General features: G+C 37.3%; 1 protein-coding gene across 2 annotated transcripts in view; it reads right to left on the bottom strand.

Annotated features, from left to right (window-relative positions):
- LOC117243146 (amphoterin-induced protein 1) overlaps positions 1-14208 on the bottom strand; it is a 291568-nt gene that overhangs the window by 195434 nt on the left and 81926 nt on the right. For both annotated transcript variants that reach the window (XM_033510390.1, XM_033510398.1), the window contains exon 3: positions 4893-4960. The gene's annotated coding sequence lies outside the window, so the exon portion shown is untranslated. The remainder of the gene's footprint in view (positions 1-4892; positions 4961-14208) is intronic.

Genomic DNA, 14208 nt, shown 5'->3' with positions numbered 1-14208 from the left:
AACCGAAACTGTCCATAGGAAATGTCAGTTGTTCGGTTTAATTTGACTATTGGAATCGTAAGCGGCAAGATCGGCCGCATTTGTATCACAGAGCACGCATAGCTGCATGTACGTTATGAAACGATTTCCTTCCCGTGGAATTTTCCTTGGAGTATCTGTTGAACATACGTTTCCAACGAATTCTCTCAACTGTCGGGTGCTAGACGCGCCGTCTAGCAAATTTGAGGTGACACGCGCGGTACGTAACATAACTGAGTGAATATCCGTGCCACATGAAATGCCCGTGTCAGCGTACACGCGAAAATACCGAATATGTTTAATATATATATACTATACGATATTATTACAGTGGTATCTTGGTAATCGGGCGGACAGTGGTATGAACGCGTCGATACTCGTGATTCGAGCTATGAAATATTCTCATAGAATTGGGCCAGCGATGCACGATCCATGATAAAATAACATTTAATTGTAATCAACTGTGATTAGTCAGTATATCTGTTGGAAAATTATCTTCTGTATTATAATTCTTCTATATTTACCGTTAGAGTTAAAATTAGTAACAATTAGAATAATAGATCAGTAATTGTAAATTCCTGTTATAGGTTTTCATTGATTTGTATTCTTCATCGTGCACATTTATAACGGTGTAATAAGATCATCGTATATATAAGGTCTAAAAAACAGTCCTTACGATTTTTCAGACACTTCCGATAGTCGGTCAAAAAAATGTTTTGCGTATGGTATAAGTGGATCAACTCTCGAACTACTACAAATTGCAACACCAAGGATTTAAAACGAATTTTGATTTCGTTAAAAAGTTTCAAGTCACTTCTACTTTTTTAAACTGAACAATACATTTTTTTATATGTCATTCGAAGCATTTTTGTAATTATCTACAAAAAAAAGTATGAAGATACTTGGATCGAGAAATAGTTGGTTTAAACGATCCTTTAACTTTAATATTGCAAAACTTATCGTATGAAAGACAAGAAACGACAGTGTAATACTTCTTTGTTTTTATATTTTACTTGTCTTTCGTATTTTTAGATCACCCTATATAGTGGAATATACTTATGACGTTGGGAAATGATTGGATAAAATTGAGAGTAATGCTTGTGTAATTCGTATTTGATCTAACATTTATATTCACAATCCATGCGATAACGTTGCGAGAATAGTATTAAAATATATAAATTAGTGATAAATTAATGATCGAAAGCAATACTTGTCATCTATTTATAAAATCAACTCATATATTATGAATTTAAATTGTGTATTTAAAGAGTCACAACCTGAAAATTACTATGCTTATCACTGTGCCATTAAACTTTATCACGCTGCTACCTACTACTACAAAGCAATTTACTTATAATACTTATTAGCAGTCGTTCCTTTCATTTCGACAAAAAATTATAATCGATCGTAATTTCCATTTCATAAATAAAATAGATCTCAACTGCAGAGGTTAACGACTGGTCGAATGAAAGGAAATTATTTACTCGAGCGTTAAGCAATAGTTTTATACGTAATAGTGCTATACATAGTAAATATTTCATAATTCACGCCGAAAAATCTCAATAAACACTAAAATAAGTTCAAATGGAAACCTGAAAATGTGCTGAATTGTAGATCTGTTCTACATTATGAATAAAGATAATTCACATCATTTCTAAAAACAACAGAAAACTTAATGCACTGTTTAAATCATAAAATTTGTTTGCACTATTAAATCCATAAATTCTACGAATTACTTCATTATCAATCTACAGGAAAACGCGCAAATTTCTATTATAGGAAATCTTTTCACGAAATTTCTTTCTCAATAAAATTATACGGGAAATTAGGCATTCATTGAAAACCTGGCTCTTTCCAGCTCGTTGATTCACCTCGTTAAATGATAAACGTTCGTTATTTTGGAGTTAGCAATTGAACAAACGAGCTTATCCGCGTTTCTCGCCAAAGCCGATTAAAAAGTAAACGAGAGCGTGAAGTAAATTAAAAAAAAAAAAAAAAAAGAATTCAGTATCGATCGCAATGAACAAGCGACACAATGAACCGCGATGAAAATGTCACGGAACGGGCACCAAAAACGCGTATCGACTTTCTCGTTGAAACAGAACGACGAAGGATACCGAACGAGAAAGTATCGCGAATGTCCCGCGTCGTGAGAGATCGCGTAATGAAAACACGACGCGCGCCGTTTAGCCGGTGTAGCTTTATAAATCTCATTCATATTTATGCGGTTTTACTGTGATTATTTCGTAAACGCCTCGTGAAATTTCCATCGACGCCAGAAAAAAAAACACGCCTCTATCTCTAGTCGTTCAATATTTCATCAACTCTTTAACCCGTTAAATGTTTCGCACATCTAATCACTTAAAACATGAGAAATATGTTTTAATAATATTAATAATATTATAGATATCAAATAATGAAAATCATTATTTTACGTGGCCTGAAAAAATTAATCTGGTAGGAGAAACTAAGCAATGTAGCTCTTATTAATTTAGTAAAAAGAAAAATGGAAATTGTAAATCTTATATATTAGCAAATTAATCTTTTGAATTTATTTTATAAATTAGTCGATAAATGTCGCACTTGTTTCCTTTTGAAACGTTACTAAAAGGTAATAAAAGTGCATTAGCCATTAAATAAAATGCTACTTACATTAATCATAAAAAGTTATTATACTGAAGTTGTAATTTTCTCGAGTACTGTATATTCTTCTGACACAATGCACGCTCTCTGTGTATTCTATGCGAGAAATACACGCTAGTGTTGCATGTTTAAGGTTCGATAAAGTGGGAGTGAAAAATGGAAATGTGATAAAATTGAAATAAAAATTTTATATTATCATCTTGCGATATTGAAATACATGGTCGAATATAAGAAACACGTGTCACATTTTGGACACATATTATACGCTGAAATATGACTTTTTTAACGTTTTAGGATATTTTTCATCTGTCACGGTTTCCAGGCAGTTTAATAATTCACTTTGACGCACAAGAATTTAAAAACTGACGCGATAAAATGTGAAATAGTTCCAACGTAAGATATAATTGTTGAGATAATTTGATGAGAAAAAGCCTATTGGGAACTGTTGAATTACATTAGCTGATAGGAACTGCTATTAAACTTCATGTAGTGGATAGAATAATCGTTTCGATGATCGCAACAACTATCAATTTGTTAATAGGAAAACTGACGAGTAGCTCTTATTTCGAAAATTTTAAACACTTATCTGATTCGAGGAAATGATGACCGAGGAACTATCGTGCCATGTTCTCTGTATTTATCTGCCGATATTCTTTGTAGAAAAGCTACTCAATGAAAGAGAAAATGTATTGAAATAGATTACTAAAATAAAGTTGTATAAATAAATTATCTATAGATTTATAATAGAGCCCCATTCTTCGTTATTTCCGATATCATCTTACCTACCTAACCCAAACGCATACATATAAATCTTTTTTCTGTTTTAAAAATTTTCAGAACTTAATGTAAGTCTACTTGAACAATACTACTACTTCACATCCTAAACCTTTTTTAATTGCATTCTCTATCCCCTGTTAATAAGCCTCACTACTTTGCAAGGGTACAATTTTTCTAAAGGGCCATGAATTTTAATTTCCAACGCGTAAAAATTTCAGTTGAATTCTCTAACTTGGATTAAAAAGCTTCGTTGTACATAAAAAAAAAGTATAACTTTCCTAAAGAGTTACAAAGTTTTAATTTTCAACGTTTGAAAACGAGTCTGTTAACTATATGAACACGGTTGAGTTCAACGACGCGAAAGAGAAATTTATGCATAAAAGTGGATATAAACACGACCACGAATGATGCGTTTCTAACAGCGTGATGGTTGCTGCGAAATGAAACGGCGACCCGGAGACGAATTTGTTACGGTGGGACGGATTAATGAGGCGATTATTGGAAGCGACGAATTTCAGTCCCAGTGTAGACCTGTGATCACACGTCACGGCCAACTATTTTATCGCCGGTGAACCGACGATCGGTGACCGGTGAAACGCCATAATAGTTTCATTAAAACGTTCCACGTCGATGAGTGTGTGGCTTATTATCGGTCTTTACGAGCGGAGAAAAATAGCTTCGAACACGTAGATGATCACTCAACGCACTAAGTATTATGCTCAAGCGTGATGAAGTTCGTTACTTCAAGGTTAGAAGTCAATGACGGATATAAAATTGGATTCTTTGAGTTAGTTATTAGAAAGTAGAATGATTTGTTACTAATAGAGAGGAATATTTTTAAACGCAAGTGATACAAATACAGATTAAAAATACAATTGATCGAAATGGTATCCTTTTAATTAGCTTCCGAGACACAGATGAAATCAATGAGATTTTGAAAATACGAATTTGAAAGTTTGAATATTTGAGTATTTAAATGTTTGGAAAAAGTTTAAAAAGTTGAAGGTATGAATATTTAAAAATTTAGATATTTGAATATTTGAAAATTTTTTAATTTTAGTACGCGAAGAATATTACAACTTTCCGCCATGCGTGAGATGTCACTTTCAATAGAAAAGTGAATGTCTTGAAAATGTTAATTTGCCATAATGCATTATGGCAAAGACAAATCATGAATACGAAAAAATCGATGACGTTGCTGATCGAGAAAAAAAATTAGTCGGATAATACTATTCCCAGGAATATTTTAATTATCTCGAAGTGAACCTTAACTGTGCCTTACAATAGATGTGTAGAAAAATTAAGATTATTGTATGTCAAAGTATAATTATATTTCAATTCTCAACATAATTATCTTTAAATCTCACATAATTATATTTAAACAAGAAAAACTGTGATTTATCCTAAAGTTCTACTAAAACACCTTGCAAGCACTTTTAAAATACAGTACTTACCATTTTCTTCGAGCAGACGCGCAAAATTGCCCTCCACTTTCTCCACCTTTCTTATTTCTCACCTATACCTGAAAAAACACATTACGATTTAATAAAATCCTAATAGAAGGACACAGACATCAACAAATGGAACATTCATAATCCCTTTTATAGCTTTCTAACTAAAGAATTAACTGGTATCGTGGCAGATCACTCAGACGACAAGCTCTATCTCATTTTTCACCGTTGATCTAAATTTTTACGCTTTTGAAGGGATTTCTCGATTACCACTTCACCGAAACCGAGAAGCTACTGCGAAGGTGATGCGTCGCAGGGATGTCGATTCGATCGCGGTAAGAAAGGGTTACAAAAATAGGTAGGCCTCTGGCGAAAGAGGTGGAAAGTATCTGCATCGTCCCCGGAGCTGTGATAAGATGCGAAATGGACGCCTGTCTTTCTTCGGAGACTACGAGAACCACGCGAGCGATGCTACGATAAGCCGATCAAAGAACTCAGCCAGGGAAGGTTGATAGTGTATAGTTCCGCGTACGTGAAGGCCGCGATATGGATTTTCACTCGAGACGGAAGAAAAGCATTCTCGTGGCCATAACAATACCGTCGTTCAATTGCTCTCGTTTTTCGACGAACCACTTTCGATGTCACGAGGAAGACGAAAGAATGCTAGCGCTGAAGAGACGAGGCTACGCGGCGCATATATCGGACAGAAAGAAAGAGGTTGGTGAATGGCACGAGCCAAAGGAAGAGGAATATAAGGTGAGCATGCTTTATCTTGGCTGACGTAGGCCAAGAAACGTCGAGTTCAAGCTGTATCGTTATCTTAGCAGCGATAACGATAGAATGGCCATTGCGGGGGTAGCAGCGCTGGGTGCTGCAGCAGCGCGCACGCTTGGTTCCATGTACAGTGGCCCGGTTCGATCCATCATTCACTCGTTCGAGTGCGCATCCCAACGTACAACCTCATGCAACCGCGTATGCACACGCTTCAATGAAAGGAAGCTGAATCAACTATAACGTTCAAAATCGAATGAAGGAAGGAAACTATATCTGCTGGCAAGGACTCTACTACGTAGACAACTACGTTGAAGCTAACGTTAGGTGAAGCATCGCGTTGGTGTGCATCGTTGTTGCCGATGTTTTAGACGCGTACAGCCGGGTTACTTTACTGACCATCGGCCATGAGCGCGATGTTTCTCCAGATGAGTCGGATATAGTGGAAGAGCGGTTAGATTTCCCTCAAGCCACTGGCAGGCCGCCTCGTTTATCAAGCGCGTGATGAAGCTGTTGGGTTAGGCGAAGGCCTCGACGAGAGAGAGCCACGGCATAAGCAAACCGCCCGGCTTATCTCAAATCGCAACGTCTTGTTAGACTTCCCTCTCTGTTCCCCCGTTTCCGCTGCTTTCCAACCCCCGTTCACCGAGAGAACCCCGGGCTTGCGTCACCAACCCTCTCGCCACCTTCGCCTTCCGTCTTCGCCCTCTTTTGCCTTCACCGCGCTCGTCCTTTCGTTCCTTGAATTTCTCGCGGCGTGTTCAAAGGAGAACCCAAGAATATTTTTCGAGCCGAAGGTCTCTCCTGTCGTGGCATCCACCACCGTACTCTATTTCTTCTTTTTCTCTTCCGCTATGCCAGCTCGCTCGCCGAGACCGTGTCCCGTGCCACCGACAGCGGAAAGAGAAAATAGAACGTGAGTATTCGATAACGAGGCGGCCGGCCCAGTTTCCACTCCTTCCACGGAGGAAAAGCTGTCCGTGTCTACGTAGGCAGAGACGAATTTTTCCGCCGCATTTTCTTGACCTGGTTTCACCGTATAAAGCGGAAGGGATCAGACACGACAAGTTTTCACCGGTTCTGTCGGTATGCTCTGCGCAAAGTCCGGCTATTTCGTTTCCTCCTTCCTTTTCTTATTCCTTTTGCTAACTTTTTTCCCTTCTTCTTTCTTTCTTCTTTTTATTCGCCGACTTCGTTCTATTCGTACTTTCCTTCCTCTTCCTTCGTTAGGTATTTCGCGCGCGTTCGTCGCTGCACATTTGCAACCTTGTTACAGTGGAAAGTCCTGGATCTCTGTATTTGTACCTGTGTGAAGTATTCTTGGAATACAATTATGGTAGCTAATTGTGAGATATTCTAACTCGTGTATGAAACTTTTATGAGCTTCGTATACGTTACGAAATGTAATCAACTGTGACAAGGATGTAATAAAGAACCATGTGACTTGTTGACGTTGCTAAGGGTTAATCCAATGAGGCGTTATACCAGACTTCGGATGACGTTATGAAGAGGGTCAGATAACAGTCGTAATTAGAAAAAGTCAACAATAATATCGTTGATAAATGACCAAGAAGATTATTCATAGAGTCTGACAGGAAAGAAAGATCAGTTCTCAAACATTCATCCGTATTCGAAGGTATAAATAGAGATATCTCATTGAAATAATGAATGGAAATATTTTAAACTCATGACATTTATATTCTTACCTTTTATAACAAACGTCGTATGTTAAATGTTAGTTTTGCTATCTCGACTACCCGGTTAAACCAAAAAGAAAAAAATATTTTTGCAAGTGATCAACAATTTACCAAAGCCGAGGAACTGGTCGTAGAACGACCTAGTTTGCACGATTTAATATTCGAAACATAAGTTACGAACTCGCGAGGATAATACTAAATTTCCCCTAAAATGTTTGCACATCATCATCTCTTTGACGTGCAACGTATATAGGCTCGCGCGAGCGATATCATTTCGTTCCTCCAGGTTCAAACGCAGCCAGCTCACGCTGAGAATTATTAAAAACTAGCCACTTTAACATTCATCCCGATAACTGCGTGCGATATATGCGTCAGCTTTCGCGCATCGTTCCGAGCCGCTTATCGATTTCATTGGATTTTCCTATGCGAACAGTCACACACAAGAAAATGCTACAACGATCGAACACACTCTGTTGTGTAATTGGCTTTGCTGAATGTTAGAGATTTATATTCCGAATTGCATGCGCTCGATAAAGCTTGTTGACGCATCAAAACGTATGGTGTAAGTACGATTCTACTGTTGTTTTTGACATTTGATCGCGAAAGTTTGAGTTTTAAAACACTAACACAAAAATGATATTACTATTTTTACGCGACTGTTCTTTTAATCGAAAGGAAAAATTAAAAACGCTTGGATTCATTTTGATTAACATAGTTTCGACTATGCTTTCGTTCGGTAAATAGGGGTTGCTTTTATCTGTTCTTACATTACCAGTGTTTCGTCCCTGCTCTTTCCGTTTTTTCTGACGAGATGGAAAATTTACAAAAATGATATATAATGGTAAAAGGTTGGAGCTAAATTTTCGATAATTTATGGCGATGCGAACTTCTCAAAATTAAACATAATACCAAATATTATGGACGATAATGTGTTATATATTTTCTAAATAGGAATCTAGTAACTTCTGTCTGCAACAAAAGTGATAATAAAGTGAGTTCTGAAATTTTCAAAAACATATATTTATCACTTTATTTCAACAGATTTAGGAAGTGATCTATATAAAGGATAAGTGATTCTTGAAATTATGAACAGAATAGATATAAAAGTTTCCAAGCAATTGATATATCGCAAAGGGATGACAATGGCACACGCTATTTGAGACGACTTGAAGTCGTGAACCAGGATTTCTAGCATTGTGTGTATCTAAGATTTATACAGTGAGGCATCAAAAATTGAGAAAATTCAATTTTGACAATTTTCATTGAAATTTTCAGTATTTTACCAACGTTTGGCACCCGAGATATTTCCAGAGGGAGGAACAGAGGCTACAATCCTGTATTAATTTTTAAGGGAAGACTATTTTGAGTTCAGCGGATTCTACTCTCAGAAAAATGCTGGCCCTGAATTTAGAAACTGCACGAAGATTGTCGCTTGAAATCACTTCACTTGCGAATTTGACGGTTTGTACGCTATAACATTCGAAATATTTGCTTTTCATCAATTTTATGGAAGTTTTGTGTTTGTCAATTTACGGGAAAGTTTGTACTGCATACAAGGATATGCTTGTAGTTACATATGTAGAAACCATTCATTTTAATTCTATCGTAGCTTTCCAAACTCTATCGACGTATTTATGGTCCTTTATCTAAGTGAGAAGCATGTGAAGTAATATTAATAAATTATCACGCCTTCCTAAAATAAAAAAATTCTTAGTTATATTCAACATAGTGTAAAACTATGTTGTGTATGATTGCTTGATACGAGTTGTTGGCACGAATAGACTGTACTACTATAATTACTACTATAATAATAGATTGTATTACTATTTCACCTTTAAAGTATAATAATTCGCATAGTAAACGAAATACAAGAAATCTTGATCTCAAATCAATTACGTTCAGAAATTTAAAACACAAGGACCTCTACCTTAATAGTTAAAAAAATAAAAACAAAGAAATATCCTTTAGATTTATGTTTCAACCACCTCACAGAAATTCGAAGAAATAACACTTGCCCAATTGCAAAACTGAAAAACCCAAGGAACATTAAACTTACTCGTTAACGAGATATACCATTCCATTCTACAAGTAAAACGCACTATCCTAAACCGCAACTTTATGTAGTTACCCTTGTCGCGGAATTCCTTAATCGGGAATACCATTGGTTCGACAACGGAATTGGACAATTAAATGCCGCGAGGACGTTTCGGTTTTCTGGACGGTCGAGTGCACAATAATAACCATTTGCAACTCGATGATCTAGCCGATTTAATTTCACGAAGAACCTCCCGCTAGAACGCTGGTTACTACCAGAACACGTTAGAGTTTTTAAAAGAAGAAAGAAAAAAAGAAAGAAAAAGTTAAAAAGAGGAAGAAAAAAGAATGCAGTAGAAGGCTCCTCTTCGAGAATACCTCGTGCCGGTTTCTCTGTTATGCTAGTACGACCGAGTTTTATTCGCTCTTTTTTTTATTCCGGCGCGCTTTCATATTCGCACGTGCTCCTTATTTTCCACACATTATACGACCGTGTTCACGACTTTCTTCGCCCTTTTCTTGTCCGCGCGCACGCTTTAACGAAATGAATTAGGCGGAAGGAACAACGTAACGGCTTGGCCTCTCTTTTCTCGCGAGCACAAAGGAACACTGCCATTTCGCGGTGTACCGATCCCCGGTTTTCGAAGGATCGAGAGAAAAGGGGGAAGCATTTCGAATTCCCCGAAGGATAACGCCGGGCATACCGTTGCCAGAACCCCTTTTCGAGACGCGAACGAGAAAATTCTTGCCGGTCCTTTTAGAACTTCCAAAATTGCTTCCAGCTCGACGCTCCGGGAACGAGAATACGCCTCGGGATACCTTTCGCGTGCGGTAATTTAAACGGGGATAAATGAAATGTAATGCACTCTTTCCACGACGTTTCTGCGGGAACAAATAGAATTTACATAACCCTCCTGCGGATGCTTGTGTACCAGAAGTAACAAATTGAATTATACCTTTTTGGATCTCTTCTTTTTGCCTCTTTTCAGTATTTTAAGAAAATGTACATTTCTTGCTTTGTACGGTTCCACGATTGCTGAGTACGTTTTGAATCCCACGTAATATTCTGTTGTAATCAAGATTGTTATTCTTATTACGGAACAAATCTTCATGTAGCTTTCTGTGATTTAAGCTTCGAAGAGTTTAATATAATTAAAAACTTCAGAGGAAAGAAGTATGTTTTTCGTGCTATTACTAAATTATATAACGTAGAATTAATTCATCTCGTTACTGTCGTCCTTACTTGATACAAGTTCTACGATAAAATATGACATTAAAGATCTCTGTCAATAATTTTCGCCACAAATTTTATTTGGTCGTTCTGTATTGAATTTATTTGTTTATCTATCGGATCATCTCGAGAAAAATGTAGTGTTTGAAGTATTTCAATTTCCATGAAACTAAGAGTAATTTTTAGACTTTATATTCATGAAGTATCGAATATTTAACGACATCATATATTTTAATAGCGAAAGTAATTTCTGTTACTCGATCAACTTCGCAAACCCTACGAGTTATTTATCCAATTCCTTTTCACTCGATTCAAGCCGGTATTCCGTCCAGCGCGATAATAATCCTTTCCATGGCGCGTTAACATGTAAACACCGACTTATAAGTTCGTTAAGGCGAGTTAATTAAGTCGGTTAACGGCAATCTTTGGTGAAAACGGGCGTGATTTTAAACTACCCGCGGTCGATCGATGGAAACGCGACACAGACTCGTGCTTTCGTCGCGGAATTTTCATTCATTGCAATCGAATCGTGGCCATCGCGAACACGAATCTGAAAAAGAAACTAGATGAAATATGTTTACGGTAGCATGACTCTTTTATTATCACTGATCTGTAAAAATGAGGTAAGACAGGATTATTCGAGTCAGAAGGATATTTGAGACAAGCAAGGTAATTTGCCTTGTAATTTAATTTTGCATCCGAATTTGATATAAAAGAAAATATATATTAATATACGATCATGATATCGTTATCACTACCGATAAGAGAGATACCTACATCATATTATGAATTACGAAACATAATCGCTGGATTTTTCACTGAAGGTTTCGTTTTGTTTTCTTTTTCTTTTCTGACGCAAGCGAGAATTCTTCTCGAACGTTATGAAGGTATCACGGAAAAAAGAGTGAAAGAGAGTGAGAAGCTTCCTAATCTCGAACACCTGCGCCCTTCATAACTTCCTTATCCGATCAGTTCTCGATAATCCAGGAAAATGAAAACACGAACGTCCGACGTCGAGGAAGAGAAGCGGAAGAGAAAAATGAGAAACACTCTTTTCGAGGCGGCGAGCACGGAATTTATGAACTGAAGCTGGCATTGTAAATCTTAAAAGCATTGAACGTTCGTAACATGTTGCATGAAAATTAATCTCACGTCGAGAGCGATCGGCGAAGGAGGAATCGATACATCGTTTCGGTTCTGAGTAAGACTGTTTCGTTTCCCCTGGACTACCTTTCGTTTAATGTATTACTTCGAAGATACTTGCCACAAATATTACTCAAATAGAGAATAATATTACTACTTGAAGATCAACTAATTATTTCTAAACAATATCAATGACAATCAATCTTTATACCTATAGAAAAAAATGTAAAAGCCGATATATACATACATTGGAGCTCACTGATGGAAAGTCAAAGATTGTTCTGTACATACCTATAAGAAATTCTAGTCAGATACCACTTTCCATGTTCTGAAAACTCTTCGACAAAAAATCTCGAATAATTTTCCCAAACAATCAAATTCACATCCTTGGAACAAATAATAAGACCGCCAGAAGGAATCTCCTAATACTCACACACCGCAAACATGAAACGACTTATTATTAATAAACACGTCCCGCCCATGTCACTTCAACTTATCTTCGGCTGTACTAAGAATTCTTCCATTAGTGCAAAAAAAGTGAATGGCCATCGGTGAACTCCCAGGTACCACATATAGCGCTTCGTGATTTCTCCAAGATGGCGCTTTGCGTTTCAAGTAGCCAGCTCTTTTTGCTTGGTTGAAAGAAAACGGCGAACCAGCGTTCCATGGCAGAAATTTAATTAGCACCAATCCCAGTATCCCGTGGTTCGTTTCGTCTTGCCGGTCCACGGAATATGAAAGAACCGGAGACTATTGTCATTTCGAAGCTGCGTCGCCATCAGGCGAGCTAGAACGAAGAACAAGATAGGAAGGAAAGAAAAGGAGGAAGAGCAACGGCACGAAACCAAGAGGAACTCCGTGCGCCGTTAAAGTAATATAAACGAGAGGATTATCGGCCAAGCTCCCTCCGTTTCTTCTTTCGCGAGCGTTAAATGCACACTTTTTCTATCCTACTCCAGCCACTCATCCCTCTTCCATTCCCTAGCTTATCTGGTCGAGCTTCTCCCTTCCAACTTTTCTAACGTTACTTTCTTCTCCTAACCCCGGCGATCCTCGTTCCTTTGCGTTTCGTCCTGCTCGAGTCCGAGTGCGGTTCGCGAGGTCTCTCTTTTCCTTTCGCGTGCTTGGAGATGTGAAATAGCAAAAATTCCGAGTGAACAAGGATTACTCGATATGCGGCGCGATAACAGATACGCGTACTCTCGGTTAGCTACCAAAAAGTTGCAGTGCAACGGTTTCTTGCGCGGTTTATTGTCGACGTTGCGCGACATTTGTACGATGTACTCGCAACGCTTGTGAAAGGATCGCTTTAAATAGATGTTATACGTACATGGAATAACTGTAATATTTAACTAGTCCTTTAGGGATATCAAACGTTTCGTTCCTATGCAACACGCAACGTAAGATAATGATGTTTCATTAACTTTAAATTAGGGTGATCTTCATAATTTTTTGTAATTTTTTACTTAAATATCCCAGAACTTCGCAAGAAAGTTAACATACTTCAACCTCAGAATAACAGGTAATTAATAATGATCAAGTTGATTATAGTTTAAAATTTTTCTAAATTCATTCATTTCAAATATTATTTCTACATAAACTACACACTCAAGTACGTCGAGTTAGACTCATTATAAACTTGATCAACTTTTCCTAACAAGTCTTCTTGGAAAGCTTTTTGGTCTCTTTTTGCGACGTGGAGCTTTCTTCCTGACTCTCCCGATTTCCTTATAAATTATCTCGTTAAAGACTTCCGGTTTGTTATGCGTCGTACATCTTGTAAACAATTTATCTCTACTGATGCGTCGTTGCTGGTAAGGATGTAGAACGAATCGCAAATAGCATTAAATATGAAATATATGCATGTCCCCAGCCTCATTTATTATATACATGTACAGCCAAAAAGAGGATTTTCAACATTGAAATTTTAGTTCAATTTTAAACCGAATTCTTTTTTCATTGTTCTCGTTTTGGAACATAAATGTCCTAATCTCAAGACTCTATATATATACGTCCCTGTTCGACGAAACGTCGATATGTGAAATCCTCTGACATTTGACGTCTGACTGGATTTATGATTCGCCTTAAATTTCTTTCAGCCACGTCACGTATAAGCAACCTGCGAGACAATCGTCTGACGACTAAAAAATCCTTATACAAACTTAGAACCCATCCGCTTTTCGTGTATCTCAAACATAACATGTATCGAGGACATTCATATTTTTCCGGGAACGTGATAACTTACTTTGGGATCGTGTCGTTTTTAAATTCATTTGGTTCCCCGTGGACAGCTACGATCGACATCTCTACGTGAAACATCGTTCCAATATCTTTAAAAGCGTCCAGGATCCAGGGACGCCCTAAATTTCCATTTGTTTTTCATTATCACGCTCATTCTACGTTGAAAATTCCGGTTCCAAGCAATAATCGAATTATCGCTTTT

The sequence above is a fragment of the Bombus vosnesenskii genome, unplaced genomic scaffold (genome assembly GCF_011952255.1).
Source record: "Bombus vosnesenskii isolate JDL3184/JDL3185 unplaced genomic scaffold, Bvos_JDL3184-5_v1.1 scf7180000013262, whole genome shotgun sequence".
NCBI lineage: Eukaryota > Metazoa > Arthropoda > Insecta > Hymenoptera > Apidae > Bombus > Bombus vosnesenskii.
The sequence above is the reverse complement of the archived record's forward strand: the minus strand, read 5'-3'. Positions and strand labels throughout refer to the sequence as shown.